Source organism: Vigna unguiculata, chromosome 1, assembly GCF_004118075.2.
Source record: "Vigna unguiculata cultivar IT97K-499-35 chromosome 1, ASM411807v1, whole genome shotgun sequence".
In the NCBI taxonomy this organism is placed as follows: domain Eukaryota; kingdom Viridiplantae; phylum Streptophyta; class Magnoliopsida; order Fabales; family Fabaceae; genus Vigna; species Vigna unguiculata.
Genome location: NC_040279.1, coordinates 1520402 through 1535579, shown reverse-complemented (window position 1 = coordinate 1535579; position 15178 = coordinate 1520402).

Here is a 15178-nt window from a genome sequence, read left to right as displayed (position 1 = left end):
TTTTTTCAATGCCCAAAAGTATGGAAGGCTATAAATGGGAGGTGGGGACATACTTCACAAAAAAAGAGGAGTTTGTGGAAGCAATAAGAACTTATGGTGTGCACAATGGAAGGAAATTAAAAATATTTAGAAATGACAAACGAAGGATCTGTGTGAAGTGTCTTGGAGCAAAAGGAACTTGTAAGTGGTATGCTTATTGTGCATACAAGGCTGCTCAAAGTACTTGGCAGTTAAGGCGAATTATAAATGAACATACCTGCAGCAGGGAGTTCAATATCAGGATGATAACATCTAAATGGTTAAGTCAGAGATTAGAAAAAAAACATAAGAGATAATCCTGATATTAAACTTACAAATATTAAAAACAGAGTTGGAAGAAAATGGAATATTGGAATCTCCAGGGCAACTGCCCATAGAGCAAAAAAAATGGCATACAAGAATGTGGAAGGGTCATTTAGGGAACAATATAAAATTGTTTATGACTATGCCCAAGAACTGTTAAGGTCTAATCCAGGATCTACTGTGAAGGTCAGTGTAGATGATAACGATGGACAGAAAACTTTCAAAAGACTATATGTGTGTTTAAAGGCTTGTAAGGACAGCTTTGTTAGTTGTAGGCCTATCATTGGGTTAGATGGATGTTTCCTAAAAGGAAAATATGGTGGGGAATTACTATCAGCTATGGCAAGAGATGGTAATGACCAAATGGTTCCTTTGGCGTATTGTGTTGTTGAAGTCGAGAATAAAGAAACATGGAGTTGGTTTTTAGAGCTCTTAGTGGATGATCTTGGTGGGGTTGAAGTCTGCAGGGGAATTACCTTCATGTCTGATCAACAGAAAGTAAGCATCTGTATAACCATTTATATTACTGTCTTCATATATAATTTGTGTAACATTTCATAATTTATTTTCATATTTTTACAGGGACTGCTTCCAGCATTACAAGAATTAATACCTAATGTTGAACAAAGGTTTTGTGTAAGGCACATATATGCAAATTTTCGCAAGAAATTTCCTGGCAAAAACTTGAAAAGACTGTTATGGAAGGCAGCTGCAGCAACTCACCCTCAAGCATGGGAGGCCACAATGAGAGACATGAAAGACTTGAATGAAGATGCCTTTAAACATCTTATTGCCATTCCTCCAAGGCAAGTCATACAATATTATTGAACAATATTAAGTCATACAGTATTAAGTCATACAGTATTGAGTTTTATGTACTCATTTTGCTTTGGTGTGACAGATTTTGGTCTAGGTCCAGGTTCACAGGGCAGGCAGTATGTGACACACTAGTGAACAATATGAGTGAGGCATTTAACAGTACCATCATCAATGCAAGAAGTAAGCCAATCATCACCATGATGGAAGATATTAGGATTTATCTTATGAAGAGATGGGCTAAAAATAGAGTCAGCATAAAAAAGGTTGAAGGTTCCATCTGCCCCAAGATCAAAAACAGACTGGATAACAAATTAGAGAAGACAAAGTATTGGATGCCTTGGTTAGTTATGTTTCCATACAATATGATGTTGTTTAATGTGTAAATTTCGGATTTTAACTATTATATTTTCTTTTGGTAGTTGGGCTGGAGAGAAATTGTTCGAGGTGAACCACGTGTCCATGATTGGTGACAAGTTTGTGGTGAACCTAGACAAGTTGGAGTGTACATGTAGAAAATGGACAATCACAAGAATACCCTGCTGCCACTCACTGACTGCTATGAGGTTCCTCAATATCAATATAGAACAGCATATACCTCACTGGTTTTTGACATCAACATATGAGGAAACATATATTCCATTGATATATCCAGTCAATGGACCTAAGGTTTGGGAGATGAATTCAGATATTGATGTTCTGCCCCCACCAAAGAGGATATTGCCAGGGAGACCTAAAAAAAAGAGAAGACTTGAGAGTTGGGAATTGCGCAAGGATTCTACACAACTGAGACAGGGTGGGACTAGAAAAAGGTGTGGGATATGCAGGCAAATAGGTCATAGAAGAAATGGTTGTCCCCACGCCCCAAAGGAGCCACCAACTCAACCACCAACTAATCCCCAAACTCAACCACCAACTGGGACCAGTCAGCAATCCCAGCCACCAACACAAGGACCTGAAATAGAACAACCAATTCAGCAATCACAGCCACCAACACAAGGACCTGAAACAGAACAACCAATTCAGCAATCACAGCCAACACAAGGACCTGGAACAGAACAACCAATTCAGCAATCACAGCCAACACAAGGACCTGGAACGCAAGACCCATTCCAGTCCACAGCTGAACCACCAAATGAGACTCCATTTCTGCCACAAACAGAAGCTCGAGCTGAAACACAAGAACCAACTCAGTCCACAACTGAAGCACCAAATGAGACTCCAATTCAGCCCCCAACACATGCTCCTCGTGGACCACAACAACCAATTCAGGCACCACCTCCACGTACAAATCAGAGACCAAAATTGGCTTTTAAAAGGGGCCTAGTATGGAAGCCATGATCCAGAAAGTGAATGTTTTGTCTTGAACAATTTGGACCTTCTTTTTGTTTTTTAAACTATAATTTGTAATTGACTAGTTGGTTTATATTTGGGCTTATTTTGAAAGACATATTATTTTGATATGCCCAGGTTATGTACTCAGCACATAATATTTAGTTCTATTGTAATGAATGTATTTTCATCCATCTTTACTGTTATGGTTCAGCATGTATATTCATCCAATTATTTACAGCAGATTAACTTTAAAAATGTATGACCACAATTTCAACACACTTTTCATCACCAACAATTTCACTTCCAATTCATTTAATAATCATTCATTACAACTTCATCGAACACAAAGTACATAGCCAAATACAAACCATATTTAACCATTGAAACAGTGAAACCTTCACGGATCAAACCAAAAAGTTAAACCATCCTATTTTTTTAACAATACAAACAGAAGAAGGATCACAATTAAACCCAACAACCCTATTATCCTAAACAAGTACATCATCCACTTCTCAGAATCAATCAAATCTTTCTCCAGTTGACGTATTCTTTGACTTTGTCTAGCAATGGTTGCATCTCTTTCATCCCCATTATCTTCTGTGCACCATTTGAAGTAGTTGCAGGCTTTGAAATCTTCACCAACACTCCGCTATTCACAAAAAACAAAGCAAACATGATTTTCCACAACAAAACTCAGCCCGAACAAAAATAAAAGTCACATATCAAACCTTGTAGTGAGGGCACCCCCAAAATTGTTTCCCACAATTCTTCGCTGTTCTTGCAACTCTTAACACTGCAATCTCCCCGCAATGGCAATGTGGTGTTCCACTCACTGACCCAGATACAGTACCAGGAGAAGAAACACTGTGATTACGTGACCCACACGAACAAGACGACAATGGATGACTAAAACCACGCGACATTTCCCTATTCGCAAGCGACTTCACCACTGCAGCAACTCAGCTTCACGGTCACTGCAATAATGGACCAACGAAGAAGAAAATGAACATGGGAGTGGGAAATTAGGGTTTTTTCGGTGGGGAAAATGAATTGAAATAGGGCATGACACGTTACCCAGCCATTGCCACTGTACAATTTTTCTGATTGACACGTATCCGTTCTACAATGCCAGATCACTGTTCCGTTAACGGCGTTTCTGAAAATTTAACGGGATGGACCAAATTGATGCAAATTAACTAATTTGGGTACTAAATAGATGCAAAGTTAAAAGCGGGTACCATTTAGACACATTGGAACGAAACTGGGTACGTTGCGAATAATTATACCTAAATGTTTATTAATGAATTGGTAAATGTAAACAATTTTAATCTTGGAATACGAAACCATTTATTGAATTTGTAATAATATATTAATTACTTGATTTATAAAAATTATTTTATTTGGAATATGTTTATAAAAAAGAGAAGATTGTTAAGAGAAGAGAAGATTATTAAAATTTGATTGCTAATGAAGAAATACAAAATTGATAAACATTATATATATATATATATATATATATATATATATATATATATATATATATATATATATTATAAAGAAAGTAGGATAATGATAGTTATTCCAAGAGTCACAACTGTACATCATATAGTTCAAATTTACTGCATGTCCTTGGAAACTAAAAAATTTCATCAAATATTATATATAAAAACAAAATTGATATGACTAACTAATTAAATATATCAAATCAAATATATATTTGTAAATATAAAAGTATTATATTAAATTAAATTTATACATATTGAAACAGTTACAATTGTACACCATACTAAAAAACAACAATATATTCTTTAAAATAATTTTAAATAATAAAAAAAATTAGAATATATCAATAAATAATATTTATAAAATAAAACCTTCATTAAAAAGATAATTAATAAAAAGTTATATATTGAAAAATAGAACTTTCAAGAGTCACGACTGTTATTGCACTTTGTTAGTAAAAATCATTTCATAATTAAGAGTAAAAATAAAATAAAATAATTATTAATTAATAATAAAATGAAAGATTTTTTAAAGACAACTATGATTCAACATGTTTAAAAAATCAAAATTACAAACGAAAAGTAATTACATATGGTAAAAGCAGAAAAGATCGGACAGAGCAAGAAAAGCTTATACCTTTCTCTGGTTCCTCAGTAAGTTTGTCAATGTAGAAGAAATATGGTAGAAGAATACCAGAGTCTAGACCATAATGCTAGTCAAAAAATGTTGTTTAAGCACATATAGATATAGAGAGTTTAAAAGAAAAAGAATATTGAAAGATTGACATATGAATTTAGAAGAAAAAAAATGTACATTGAGTTATATATTATATTGAAATGAAATGCATATGTACATATTGTTGTTAAAATTAAATATAGAAATATTGAGAACTTTGTTCTCGTGCAAAAGTAATGCCCACACATGAATAATCAACTTAAACAAAAATGCAAACATAATGTAAGATTAATGTTGAAATTTTTAAATAAAAATAAATGCAGATGTTGTTATCAATGTAAATATTAAATTTATAATAACCAATTCTTGATGTGTAAACACATTTTATTTATTTTTGTTTAAAATGAAAATATTATGATTATCCAATAATATTTGGATATAAATTTGTTTGCGTTAAATTATAAAATTGACATAATAATTTATCGGTGATATGTATAATAACTATAGTTGTTAAAAATATAATTATAATTATAGTTGATGATGACAATAATTATAATTATAATTAATAATAAAATAATAATAATAATTATATATATATATATATATATATATATATATATATATATATATATGATCAAACAGAGAAGAGAAGTTTTAGATGAAAGATATAAATGAAGTGTGAGATGTGAAGAGAAGTAAATATATCTTTTGAATATTTTAATCCGAATAAGTTGAATCATGAAAAGGTGTTGGAGATTAAACAATAAATGGAGCCGTTGAAATATCTGGACCAGTGCAATGATGATTATCTTGAACAGTGCAAATAATAATGAAAAAATATTTATACAAACGTGCACCATATTCAGATATCAAGAGTCGAGAGAGATTAATGGATTATTTTAATATTTGAATCCCAATCAATTAAATCATCAGAACGTTTATTCCGAGCAGTTCAAATTAATGGAGCGGTTCAATTATCAAGACCAGTGGTGCAATGATGATTATTTGGAGGAGTGAAAATAATAATTACAAAAAATTATACAAATGTTTATTCAAAGTTCGTATTCATTATTTAGACGTTATGCAAATACATTTAAATATATTTTCATTGGAAGTTGTGGAGGGTTTATTGAGCAATGATAAATTTAGATTTCTAATGCAGTGATAAATTTAAATTTTCATTGAAAGTTGTGTAGGGTTTCATTGTGTCTAAATATAAATCAATAAAAATAAACAAAAAATTAAGAACCAAATAAACATGAAAAATGTAAAAAGTAAACTGTTTCTGGATAAATATTATCTTTGGGAGTCTATATCTTTGGGAGCCTACGCACGAGTCTATATGTTTTTTTTAATTATATATTCACATATGAATTTGTTTGTGTCATATTACAAAATTATATAATAATTAATATATAAAAAAAATAGTATTATACAGTTAAAATTTACTATTATGAACTTTGGTCCCATATAAAATAAAAGCACTAATTTTTTTAATAAGACCATTAATACTGATAATAATTATAATAACAATACTAATAATAAGAAGAAAAAATGACCAATAAAAAATACAATTATGTTGCATTGTTAACTTTTGATTTAGAGAATAGTGTTGACTCAAACCATAATATAACACTCAACCAATTGTTAGTATTTGTTAGAGTCCTATTAAGATTTTATTTTTCGGCTTAAAACCTAATATAACGCATAAATTATTTAAATTCCTAATTTATACCATACAATGTTAATCCTTTTTTATACAAAAGTCTTTGTATCCAAGATACCAGCATAACCAACAATGCCCCTTTTAAAATGTGTTTTTTATAAAGTCTTGTCCAGTGCCCTTTTAAAACAAAATAACTACATCATGAGCACAAATACCAGAAGTATCATCATTATAACTATACTGTCAACAATTTAAGTCACCATAAAATTAATCTTCTAAACACAATCCAAACAAATACATTCCTGAAGTAATTCCATCCAGCAAAAGTATATTTAAAAAATGGGCTCTTAGAATGCAATGCAATGCATATGAACCTTTTGTAATTTACAATGCAATGTAAGATGTATAGAATTACTCCAACACTTCAGATATCTACTCTTGGCCCATAATTCCTATCATAATTTTTTCATAAATCTAAGTTATACTTTTACAGTTTCAGTTAGACATGTAAGTAACTAAGATTCAATTGATGTGGTTGCATCATCTTTGTGCTTATCATATCAGAATCCACAAGAATGGGATCCTCAACTTCAAGCCAAGATGCAAGACCTAAACAAAGTGCATGAGCAATACTAAATCAGGGGTTGTAAGGAAATCCAATAACAGAAACATATAGAAACATATTGTTATTTAAATTTAGAAAACATTAAGAGGACGCTCACTAAAATCTCCCATAAAAATGATATGATCCTAAAATGTATTTTATTTATCCAAAATAAAAAAGAATTTACAGCTTTAAATCATTGTTAAGTTACTTGTAACAAAACAACCCTAAAAAATATCTGAAATCCACATCAATATTCTGCCAAAAGTAAAACAAAATGTCATGTTAACCTATCTAAATATGCATTTGCATTAAACAACTCTAGTTACCTTCTAGTAAACATAACATATACCCTCTAGTTACCTTATTTAGCTTTAGATGTTGATCAATCAACAATATTATTTGAAAAAAATTGTTGTCTAATAAGAAAGTAAAATAAAAATAGGTCCATATTAGTGCACTTTTGGATTAGCTCTGGCACCAATCCAAGTGTCGAAGAGAACCTTTAAACCTCTGGTTATGCATGCAATGAGAAGTGCCATTTGTGACATATGACAAACCATACAATGAAATATCAAGCTTATGACAACATATATTTAAACTTGAAAGTCATGATTATTAACAGTAAGGACCACAACATAGGAAAACACTTTTTATCAATTTTTTCGAGTCCAACCAAGCCATATTGGCTTGACAAACTTTTTTCTTCAGTGGATGAGTCATATAATACCAATTTGGCATCTATTTAAGACTGTGGAAAGTGAGATAAGAAATGCTCCTTATGCAACTAACCTTTTGAGATGCCAACATCTGCTCTTGTCGGAACAACATGTCAAATTAGGGATGAAAAAGAAACTTTTTCATTTAACAAATAAATAAGAACCAAACTATATGGAAGGCACATGATAATAAAAACTGTGCACTTGAAAAAAATTATTATAACACATATAGAAATACTTTATTTTTCTTTATTATATTTGACTAAATACAACTTAATAGCATTGTTAACATGATTTTAGCTTGAGTTTCTTTAACAATAATCACTTTTTGAATTATGTAAGTTCACTTTCTTTCTTGACAGTATAGCATGTTAATGTTCAACCAAAGCCTTTGTAACAAAGATATAAGCATAACCAAAAGTGATTTTTCTGTAATGAAAATGTGTTCTATAAAATCTTGTCTAGTGCCCCTTTTAAAACAAAATAACTACATCATGTTAGTTGGTGCTCACGATTACCAAAAGGTATTTCTCAATTTCTTAATGATGCTTCATAATTAGGAATGATACTACCCTCAACTCATGTACTATAGTAGCTTAAGTAAACTCAAGTGCATGCTTTAGACTACCAAGTTGAAGTATTGAAATGAAACTTGAGACACGAAATCATATTGTTCTTACATCTTTGGTCTTGTCCCTATCTGGAAGTCTCCTACCACAAAAGTACAAATATATTTTAAATCTTACATTGTTGCATCTTACTTGGTAAAACACTTCTTCAACAACCTGATTTCGAATACTTGAAATATAGTAAAGATTGAAATAAGTAAAGACTATATTTAGTGGTTACAGGAAGAGTCATATCAACTTCATTAATTTTAAACTTTAAACATAAAAAAATTAAGTAAAGCAACCAATATATATATATATATATATATATATATATATATATATACCAAGTTCACATCAATAAGAAGTTTGTTTATGAAATTATCAATGTCAATTTTGTGTACCTCAAAGTCACCAGAGAGCTCATATTCAAGTCGTTTGATGAGATCCTCTTGAAAGAGATCATTGTATGGTTCTTTGATTCAATTGCCTAGCAGCTGACTCTACAAGCTGGAAACAAAATGAGTAAACCCTTGTAAAAGGACATCCGGAAGAAGCAACTATAAAAGTAAAAAACAATATCTTTAAAATGGAAACTGAAACATATAGATCATACCTTTTAATAGGAAAGAGAAATATGAGTAAACCTCTTTAAAAGGACTTGCAGAAGAAGAATAAGAAAGATTTAGGAGCAATGAACAATGAAGAAAGAAGAAATATGCTCATAATGAATACAACAAAATCATGAAAGAGTAAGTTATTGCATTAAATGGTCTTAAATAATTTTATGTTTTCCATGCTATTAAATGGTCTTGAATACTAATTTAAGTTATCAGAAAAGAACTTCAACCTAAATACATAAAAAAACCAAACCATTAAAAAGGAAAAAAAATACAACTTCCATGAACAGAAAACCCAACAATAGATCCTTCAAGTTTAACCTCGTAGACCCACATGTGAGGAACACCATTGGAACACCACCAGGAGGATGGGTTGGCTCACAAAACAAAAATGGTTAAAATCAAACTCAAAAAATGGAAAAATAATCAAAAGCAAACCTTTTAAAAATAAAATCTCTTAATAATGATTTTTCATCCTTCTACTTGAGAACTTCGTTTTGGATCTTCAAAAATCTACGATCTTCTTTTTAATAGAAGAAAACATGAAAGAACATAGGAAAAAAATAATATTAAAATACATATTTGGTAAAACATACAAAACCAAGCACCAAACACCAACGTACGAAACTCAGAAAACACAAACGCGAAATCTAAAATGGTCTCAAAACAACTGAGATAGAGAATCCAACCAAAAACTCAAACACACAAACAAACAAAAAATGACATACCTAAGGAAACTAGGGGAACGAAGAAGAAGGAGTGCAGACAACAGAACCACCCAGCACTACTTTATTTGAAATGAAGATCAACCCATAAAACCCAAATACGAAATAACAACTTAAGATGACCGGAACAAAAAGCAAAGAAAGTTTTGATACATAAATGTCATACCTAGAAAACTGAGGAAACCCAGAAGAAAGAACAACCGAAAACTAAAATCTTCGATGTAGTGAAAACTAAAGAATGGAAATGACATACCTTTACAAAGGTAGGAAATCTGGAGAAAGGAACCACGCAAGAACACCCTTACAAAATAAAAAATTATAACAATCCAACTCTGACCTAACATTTATTAACGGATGGAACATCCATCAACTTAGTGCACAATATTCCCTCCACCCAACAATCCCAGAGGCGGGAAAAGTCAAATGACGAAAAGGAAGCTAGACAGGAATTTTAACTCAAACAAAAAATGAAAAGGAAGCTGGGCAAGAAGGGTATAACAGTAAAATACTGATTCAAGTTTTTAAAACACGGAAAACTTCTTCAGGACACGGGTAATTGACCAAAAAACCTGTAAAATGGACAAGTGTCAATCGTTTAGGTTGGGATATTTGGGTAATATCCAGAGGTCATTGTTTTCTTATATTTTAGATTTTTTGGGAGTATTTTTTTTCACCCTTGGTCTTCTTTCTCTTCACACCACCCATTCATTTCGTTTCTCCCTTCAATCTCTCTATCAATCATCAACGCCTCTTCCTAAATTTCTAGGGTTTCGATTATAATCCTCACTAGTGCATAATGGGGTTTTTACAACGCCCTATATGCCTTGGTTCACTTCCAAACGAGGCATATGAAGACGCGGTGGCACTTTTGTAATTTTTTCAAACTTTTATGCCTCGGTTGTACTTAGAACCGAGGCATAAACTCCCTAAAATTTTTATTTTTCTCGCTACATTGATATTTTTAAATTGGTGGCAGACTTTTATGCCTTGGGTCAATTCTAACCGAGGCAGATAGATGTTTATGCCTCGGGTCTATTTTAACCGAGGCATATTTGATTACTTTTCAAGTGGAATACGCCTCGGGTCACATCTAACGGAGGCAGATAGATGTTTATGCCTCGGTTTAAAATCAACCGAGGCAATAAGCCTTCTTAGGGTTTAAAATAAATCGTGCCACTGTTCATCTTCTTCGCATGGAGCAGCAGCCATTTTTCTCTCTTCCATTTTCGAACGCCATTGTTCCAGATCGCAAAGGTTCCTTCTTCCACGTAGTAGCAGTTTCGTCTCTCCACCGCCGGTCCACCGTTGAACGAGCCTCCTCCGTCACGCGAGCCTCCTCCATTGTTGTCATCGCAGAGGTTGCAAAACCGCCTCCATTGTCGTCATTCAATCTCGCTTGTAGGTATGTACTTCTCCTTTTTCAAATTGTAAAACTCTTCTATGGGTTTTGAACGTCGATGTGTGTGTCGAAGTCGCGATTTGGCTCACGATGGTTAGCCGTGGGATGTTTCCGTTCATATATGATAGTGAAGAGAGGGTGTTCTGCGTCGCTGGCGAGATGAATGAAGGCGTCGTGAAGTTGTTCCGGCGTGATGCGGTGGTCGAAGATGGTGGTCATGACACACTGGCGGCATTTAGGGTTTGAATGGTGGCTAGGGTTTCTGATTTGGGAGAAGGTTGAAGATGATGATGTGGCACACTGTGATTGGTGTAGGTGTGTGTACAAGGATCATGGCTACCTGTGATGCTGTTATTGGATCAGAAAATACTTTTTTTTTTTAAATCTGTGATGCACATTAGGCCTCGGTTCCCTCTAGAACCGAGGTAGTAACCCTCGCATATGCCTCGGTTCATAACTGAGGCATAAACATGTTTTTTTTACCTCGCCTGCATATACCTCGGGTGTAAAATCGAAGCCAAAAAGTCAAAATAACCGCGGCATAATCTCTTTCCTGCACTAGTGCCTCTTTGTTTCCCCCTTCAATTTAGGGATGTCAAAAAAATTCGTACCCGCAGGTATCCGCGGATAAAACCCGCAATAGGTAGAAAATGGATATTAAAAATTGATACCCAATACTCGCGGGTACAGGTATTTTTTATACCCGCATGTTAACGGGGCGAGTACGGGTATCATAGTATTCGTACCTGTGGATACCTGTACCCGCTAAACTTACACCCCTTGACATTATTCTCTTTCCTTTATTTGAAATTGGGCATATACATCAAACCTCACATAGACAATAACGTTTATGATATGCTTGTTGTCAAATGATGAAATTAAAATAAGTGAAGTTTATTATTTGTTTATTTTGTTTATTTTTCAGAAATCCATCGGAGGGAGTGAGTTTGTTGATCAAAACACTAATTAAAAAAATTTTCATTGTGTTCAACGTCATTTTATATTTACTTTTACAATTATTTGGACTTGTATCAACTTGAGTTTATTTGAACTTTATTTAAAATTTATGACAGTGACGCATTTTATTTAAATTTATGATTAAATATTTATTTTTTAAATAATTTTGCAAATATCCGTGGGTACCGTAGATACCCGCGGATATGAAAAAAATAGGCAGATACCCACATAATGGATACCCGATGAATAAGGGTACAGATATGGGATAGATATTTATCTAGCAGGTAGAGTACGAGGGAGCTACTACCCATATTCTACCCGTCCCGTTGACATCCCTACTTCAATCTCTATAGAACAAAAAGAAAAATAATAAAAAAAAAATTCAAAGTCGTTCCGAAGGGGATTAGGGTTTTCCCTTGTAATTCACGCATTTAGGTAGCAAGAGATATATGGCGGTTAACGCGAAAACGAGTCCAGAGAGCGCGAATCGAAGGTCGAAGGTTCTAGATGCAGGTGATATCAAGGAATGGTTAAATAGGTTTTTAGTTTTTAGATTTTGATAACCTTTACCGTAAAATTTAAATATTTTTTTATTTTAAATTTTGATATATTTGTATCTATAAATTAAAAAAAATTTAAATATAGTTCAAAGGTTAGTTTAAAACATTTTTTAATATGCAAGAATATTTAAGATTGTTGGTCAGGAAATAAAAAAAATTGAATTTTATATTCAAATTTAGATACTCCAAATATATTTAAACTAAAAAGAAAATTTAAAGGAGACCATACCTATTAATTTTAAGTCTTATATAGATTAATCCACTCCAATCTCTCTTTTTGCAAACTAAATAAGAAATGGATAGGCCAATATTGTTACCATATATCACAATTTAGTACCATAATTGAAAAAAAGTTTATTAGTACTTATAACATTAAATTTAAAGGATGATGTTTTTTATAAATTATTGTTAATCTTTAAACAACAATTTTAAAGGATTAAACTTCATTTTCAAGACTAAAATAATTTCTTGTTTTAAGTTTAAGATATTAAAATAGAATCCATGCTTAATTTTGAAGACAAAAGTATAATGAAACCTTAAAATACACTATGAAATGATAGTGTCCATGCCGAATTGGTCTGTCTTAAAATTAACAGCACAAAAAGATTTGGCAGGACATGATGATGACCTAATCACACAACAACTAGCTATATAATAATTCTGTTCATTCAATTTTTAATGAATTACTTTGCCTTGTCCGGCTCTTACACGTGCAAAGTCTCAATCACTCTGTACTCAGAGACAGAACCAGCAATATTAAACAAATCTCTTACCAACAATGCTACATTTCTTGTCACAGCATAGGTTAATCCACCACACTATAAGCTCTTTCTTCCTGTTTTTGAGTTCAGCAATGTGTACAAAACTTCTTCAATGAATGATGCATAAAAGTATATGAAAAAGAATATAATATTCTCAAATTAGGCTAATAAATTCTCCTTGTTTCTCATTAATTGGAAAATGATTCAGGGCCTCTTCAATGGATATGCTAATAATATTCTCTGCTACTGCTAACACTCTCTTGAGCTCTGATGCATTGATCACCACTACCCTTATCCTTTGGAATTTTGTTTTAACTCACTTTTCTCTATAAGTATCAACATGTGTCAGAGAAAGAATAAGTTTGGAGAATTTGATATTCAATGTGTTTGATCTCAGAGGTCCCCTATTATTTATGTTTTTATAGAATTACAATATACAAATATGTTCCTTTATAGTTTTCCTAAAACCCTTTGTTCTCTTCACTCTGTTTGTTCTAATATATCAAATCCTTATTGTATATATATAATATCAATCCCTTATACTTAGTAGCTGATGATTTTCTTTTCACTGTTTCATATATAACAAATATTTGGGAAAAGTTTGAAGCAATGCTTAGCATTTAGTGTTAGATCCTCTGGTCTAGGAAATGTACAGCTCCACATAAAAATTTCTACACACCTTTTTTTTTTTTTTGTGTCTAAAAACTTGTTGAAACTTAAAGAGGAAGTGTTTGAAGCAGAAAAACGATGAGTGCAGAAACTCAGAGGGTAGTGGTGATCCAGGATGCATCAAGAGATGTTAGTTCAAAAGCTATCCTTGGAGCCCTGGAAAAGTTTTCTGTTAAAGCTGGAGATCAGCTTATAATTGTTGCTATCCTTGATTGGATTAGCAGTCCCAGTATGTTTTCTTTTCTTCCAAGAAAGCCTAGTAAGAATTCACTATAATTTCTTTGTCCCTTGCCTTATTTGGTTTAAGGAAAGTAGAAAGTTAAAGAAAGGATTTGAAAGGAAATAAAGTAGAGAGGTCAAAAGTTGTAGGATCCATATTTTGTTTTCATACCATGTTTTTACTTTGAGAATGCAAGCACATTGGAAAGAAACGAGAAAGTTGAGCACCATATAAGGATTAAGACCCATAAATCCATTCTCTTAACGTTTTGGGTTGAAAGTGGTGTCAATTTCTTATATGGATTGGCTCAGGTCTCATTGGTGTTGTTTTCCCCAATGAATTCTCCCTTCTATATACACCCATCATTTACCTATTTCACTGATTTGATTTTATTCCATTTGTTCAGTATTCCTCTTAAAACCTTGACAGCTATTTTGTTCAGTTTCTCTTAAAACTTTCACAGTTTTCAGAAATGAGAGAGATCAAAAGTTGATTTTCACTCTTATTTTTAGTCTACTTCACAGCTATTTTCATTCACCTTTTCTATTTTTATCCATTTTATTTCTCTTCATTTCTTTTCTTCTAACCAAAGGGGTCATTAATCTGATAAAGAAGAGAGGGAGAAACAAGGATATGAAATAAAAAACTTAAAGAAAAGTCAAATTCTGAATAAGTGATTTTACTTACTAATTGTAGTTGATGTTGCTGACTTCTTTTTCACTTTTCTTCTCTTTAGTGGGTTACATGGTCAGAGTTGATTCCAGTTCAATGATGATTTCAACAAACCAAAAAATAATTGCAAAATGGCATACCAAAAAAAAGAAAGAATATCTCATGAACGAGAACATCAAGGAGATTTCCAACTACTGTAAATTGAATGAGGTTAGCACAATCCATATACTTAACATCCACCACTGAAACATCAAACAAGTATAGCTAACACTTAACACAGTTAGAAATGGGATTTGACAAGAAGTAGAGAAGAAAATTTATACATAT